The sequence below is a fragment of the Ceratina calcarata genome, unplaced genomic scaffold (assembly GCF_001652005.2).
Source record: "Ceratina calcarata isolate Rehan_Ccalc_2016 unplaced genomic scaffold, ASM165200v1 scaffold24.2, whole genome shotgun sequence".
Taxonomy (NCBI): domain Eukaryota; kingdom Metazoa; phylum Arthropoda; class Insecta; order Hymenoptera; family Apidae; genus Ceratina; species Ceratina calcarata.
The window spans coordinates 32883-38315 of NW_017145944.1; the positions used below are offsets into that span (position 1 = coordinate 32883).

A 5433-nucleotide genomic window follows, 5' to 3' on the forward strand; every position below is an offset into this window, starting at 1 on the left:
GTTTAATGAAAACGTTTGATAATTGCTCTTACAGTCATTCCACATATACAGGCTGCCTCAAAAAATGTATACACATTTTAATACGTACAATTATTTTTAAACTAGATGTCAAGTTTAATTCATTTTCTTTTTTAGTAATATAATAATAGATAAATTGCGGATATTTATGCAAAATGAAACATTTATGGTAATCAACTAAAAAAATGCATTTCAGATAAGTGTTTCGTCTATCATTTCACTCAAATCACATCACATCATTATCACTCAGCGGAATATATTAATGCTTTTGACATTTTGTATAGTATAACGCATCCTATACAGTGTTTCCACTCTTCACACAATCAATTTTTTCAAAAATGCATGAAATACACCGTCCAATAATGGCACTTTTGCCCCAAGCCTCATAAATATAATTTAATTGTCCAAGAATTAATTTTCACTTCAACTGAAAGACTGAAAATACTATCGTTATGCGAAACCTTGATGCAAGTATGATCAGACACTTTAGCATAGTGTGTACACTTAGAAACGGCGCGTCGACGACGATGGCGATGCGAGAGCGTGTAACACCCGGTTATAAATTATTTGGCTGAAAACCAGCGAGTGTCCGGAATATTTTTTAATACCGCCATGTCATTGTTATCTGTTACCAATAAGAAGTACGCGACACGTTCGCCAGAGCGCTTCGGGGATTCAAAACAGATCCGTCGACAGACGGATGTAGTACTTTCGGGTGTCGATAGTTTCACGCTGCCTCCACGATTTTCGAACGCAAATCGAGGAATCGAGACAGCTCAAGTTCCGGTAAGTGCGTCCGCATTTTCACTCGCATTTCTCACAACCCACATCAGCAAGTTTAGAACTGAGGTACCAACGAAAACGACGTGACAAAGAAAATTGGAAAACGATTGGTCGATGGTAGTTGTTTACCGAGCAACGCACAGCGAATTACTAACGCGAAATCGGTGATTTGCATTAACGAACATTACTACACGAACTTTGCGCTTATATAACGAGGTGAATAGTCACGTTTATGTAAATAGTCACAAGTGACAATGAGAAGCTCTCGGTAATCTTCTTTAAGGGATGCATCCGACGATTATTGTTATTATTATCATTGTTTTGTAATATTCAATTAGTCTGGTTGTTACACCGGTTCTGCTGTACTGAACGAATACGAGATCAGTTGGACGATGCAATTTCATGCGTCCGCGATGCAACAGCAGCTTCGAAATCCGTTTAAGTATATTGGATCAAACCCGGCGCGGCACGGCGGGGGTTGGGCTCGTTTAAAAATCCAATATTCCCTCCGTAAGATGGTTCTCACCCAAGGCGAGCCGAGTCGTTAATACCGAATTCATTGGCTTTCCCGGTTGAGGAAGGAACTACCGTTGTGCCCGACTGATAACGCAATCGAACTCGCTTACCTGCTTCTCTTTTACTCTACCTCCTGCCATCGGGCAAGGTCGTTGCCACGCTAATCTTTACGAGTTATTTAACCATTCTGTTTATTGCAAACCGGTTTCCAATGCACAAAGGCACCCACTGCAGGGTACGCGTAAAATCTGATTGGAATTAACGTTCTTTTTTATGAATACTTAATTTATTCCTTTTTAAATTTATTAAATGATTATTATTTACTTATACAGGGTGCCTCGTTTGATTTTGTCATCTTGGCTTTCTCGCTTTTGTTGTTTGTAATGTAAATATTTCCTTATGGGCGGCTTGAATGGTATTGAATGGAAGAAAAGTTTTGAAACAATGATGATTTTTAATGTTTAGAGAATTAATTAAATTGATCGTAATTACGAAAAACATAACAGACAAAACTATTAATTTCTTTCTTTCATAAGAATGTAAAATATGCTTTAGTTGTTAGTAATAGTTTTAGTTATAGAGGAAGTTGCATGTACAGGGTGTGTAAAAATTATACGTCACGACCACCACCTTTGAATCGATGGGATCTCTTTAAAAAATGCATCGCAAAATTAATCTTGACCTTGAAAATCAAGATCAAGTGTTCAAACATAAAAATACATATTTCAAATAACAGTAGATGTACGTTTACGTTATAGACGTACGTGGCTTATCTTAGATGCACAAGAAGTTAAATTAAATCCATTAACAAGAAAAATATTTATTATTTATAGTTAATACTGAAAATACCGTTATTTTACCTTAGCAAATACCGGTTTCATAAAATTACAAGTACCGGTATTCGGTATACCAGTGTACTGATATTGCAATCACTAATTGGATCATATAGTACTAATCGCGCGGAACAAAAGTTTCTAAAGTACCATAGGTCTCAAGTGAACAGTCCACATAAAAAGCGAAGTTAAAGCTTTTTAAGCTCACTTTATTTGTAACACGAAATTTTGCCCATTTTTTAAAGATATCTTCACCGATCCAAAGATGTGGAATATCCTGTGTCATTAAAATCGATTAACGTTGCTATGACTCATATACGACTAAGAATTAATAAAATGCAGATTCTAATAATTTTCAGACGATAATTTAGACAAAATGAGAAAATTCAACATTTTTCGATGCGTACTGTCTTATACCCTAACTGATTTTTATAAAACTTTGTATGTACATTTAACATACTTAGATCTGCAAAAAACATGCTTTAAATTTTTTGTTGAAAGTTGAATAAAAAGTTAAAAAATTGTGTGCTTTTTTGTTCGTAAATTAGATATATAGCAATATGCATTAATTTGTTGTAATACATCATATAGTAAACTAATTTCTAACACCTAAGACAAACTAGTTACTAGATCTAGTATTAAAAAGATTGAACTTTGAAATAGGATTGTACTAAAATTTGTGGACTCGACTGTACTTATATTAATTAAACCATCGCAACAGATTTCACGGCTTCATATCTCTGGTACTAAATTTTTAATTATGTTTACAATAGAATACATATAAGATAATGAAATTATATAATCATTTAGAAATACATAAAAATAATTGACATTTGAATGAAGTAGACGATATAACACAGATATTACATCTGTCATTTGCAAGATGACTTTACCGTTATCAAATCGGTTGACGAATTAAAATGAAAGCTATATAATTCTATACAGGGTGTTCAAAAAAGTTAGGACTGAATTTAATTATGCTACGTATTACCGAGGTCATATAGGTGAATGAAATTGATATAAACTAACACAGTATTGGATTCTATAGGCATTTCTAATAAAGAAACTGTTGTAAATCGAGGAATAGGGTAGACATATGTATATCAAATGCTGTATCTAGTTGCTTTCACTTAACTATTATATGTATTTAGAGTAGATTCGTATACAGATTTCCCGAGCTAACTTCCACTCCAACACTCCGGCACACACATCCACACCAAGGCCCCTCTCTCTCTACAACGCAACACCACTCGTGCCCTCTCACTCACATTCCGCGTACATGCCACCTATCTTAACAGAAACCATGTACAGAAACACGTGATACCTCATTTTCGCAAAATCATGCATTTTTACAAAAACTACTATTTTTTAAAAACGGTACGTAATAGAGCCTTTCTGTTTCCGAACTTGTTTTTAGCATGAAAAAACTTCGTAAGAATCATGTAGTGAATACTGTAAACAAATTTTTTATTCAACAAGTATTTAATTGTATTTAAAAGTACGTGTGATAAGTATGAGTGGAATACAATGTTGAATATTCAATAATGTTAATGGTATCCATTGTAATACGTAATTGAATTAACATGTAACATATCCGCACATTATACAAAGGGGGCGAGTAACGGACAAGCAAGATATATCTTATTTCTTCAATACATGTAAAAAGGGACTCGCATGACAGTTATACGCGTATCGTTATGGTGATCATATTTTTGGGAGCGAAATCGAGAAAAAAAAAAAGATGGAAGTTATAAGAATAAATACACAACTACAAATAACAAAACTCTTGTATTGGATTATTTCATAAATTATTTATTGCAAGGAAGAAATAAATAATTGAACAAAAAGAATTGCTTAAAGCAAAAAGAACAAGGAACAAAAATAAAGTCTTCATAATATAACAAAATCTTGTCGGAATTTTTCAATCACGAAATTTACAAAGAGTTAGAAATGATCAAAAACATAAAAAATATAGTATTCTGTTTAAAAAAACAAAGTTGGTCTTCAAATCTCCGAAACGCCTTTACCTATAAAAAAAATTAACGCACAACATAGTGTACCCTTTTAAACCATGTATCTTTTGTATATAACATTCTTTCGTACAATGCATATTTTGGAAGTTATAACGGTGCACACATTACGTGGACCACCCTGTATACAGAGCGTTACCTTCGACGTTACTCACGATTTTTCACCCACTTGCAACTATTTGACAAAAAAAAGTTTGAAACAAGAGTTGCAGGGTATGAAGTATACAATAGATATCAGTAAAAAAAATTTCGGAAACAATTTATTTTTATGGCGAAGTCGAGGTCACCTTGAGTTTTACAAATAGGACTATATATTGTTTTTGTTTCCTATATTTAAAAGACATCGAGACGAATTCAAAACACGTATTACATGACATTTTTATCAACATATTACTTGATTTACAAAAGTGGAAATGTGAAATATTTAGCTAGAAAATAATGTTTACACTGTCAAAGTCAAATACGGCGAAAAGCTAAATATTCTATTCTAATCTGTGCATGTGGGTAAAAAGTCGTTAATGACATTACAGATAACACCCTGTATATCATATGCAAATACGGGAATAAAAAATAAATAAAGAACATTTTTACGTCCCATATTCCTTAAAGAAGTTCCAGGGACAGTCTGCTGAAATACAGAACGGATGGTCAACGTACGTATCATGTAACTCTAACAGTATTATACAGTGTTATTAACATTATCTTACTTGAAAAACATTAAATGGTTATTTGTTAGGATTAGCTATACAAATACGCGAATCCATTTGTATCATTGGTCTTGTATCATGTCACCGTTGCGTTTCATTATGAACAAGCTTTGCATTATTGTACACTCCCGTTCATAAAACGGGTTATACACGATATGGTTTATCGCATTTCACGATGTACAACAAATTGTACAGACAGATTACACTCACTTTTGTCTACAAATGATAAAAGAATCGTAAACACGTCGTTTTGCAATGGATACGTTATCGGAGTCACGTCAAAAGGGGCATTGGCTTTTCTTAAGAATGAGACTGAATATTTCATGAATTTACAAAAATTCTGAATGTGCATAGGATATAAACATTACGAGTAAAAGAATTACTTGCAAAAAATTGAAGGTGTTCTTGAGAAGTCATGAAAAAAAGTGTTGACAAATGCTATAATCAGTGAAAGTTCTCTTGAGATCATGCTGTATATGATAACCCCATACTGAACAAAATAAAAAATATCCTATCCCATACTGAACGAAATAAGATATAATGAAC

The 5433-nt window shown here is 33.3% G+C and overlaps 2 protein-coding genes across 2 annotated transcripts in view; one reads left to right on the top strand and one right to left on the bottom strand.

Annotated features, from left to right (window-relative positions):
- LOC108622768 (uncharacterized) overlaps nt 1–5433 on the bottom strand; it is a 67957-nt gene that overhangs the window by 23820 nt on the left and 38704 nt on the right. The gene's annotated exons all lie outside the window — the stretch shown is intronic.
- LOC108622770 (organic cation transporter protein) overlaps nt 463–5433 on the top strand; it is a 34387-nt gene continuing 29416 nt past the window's right edge. Inside the window, exon 1 of the mRNA XM_026811722.1 lies at nt 463–804. The gene's annotated coding sequence lies outside the window, so the exon portion shown is untranslated. The remainder of the gene's footprint in view (nt 805–5433) is intronic.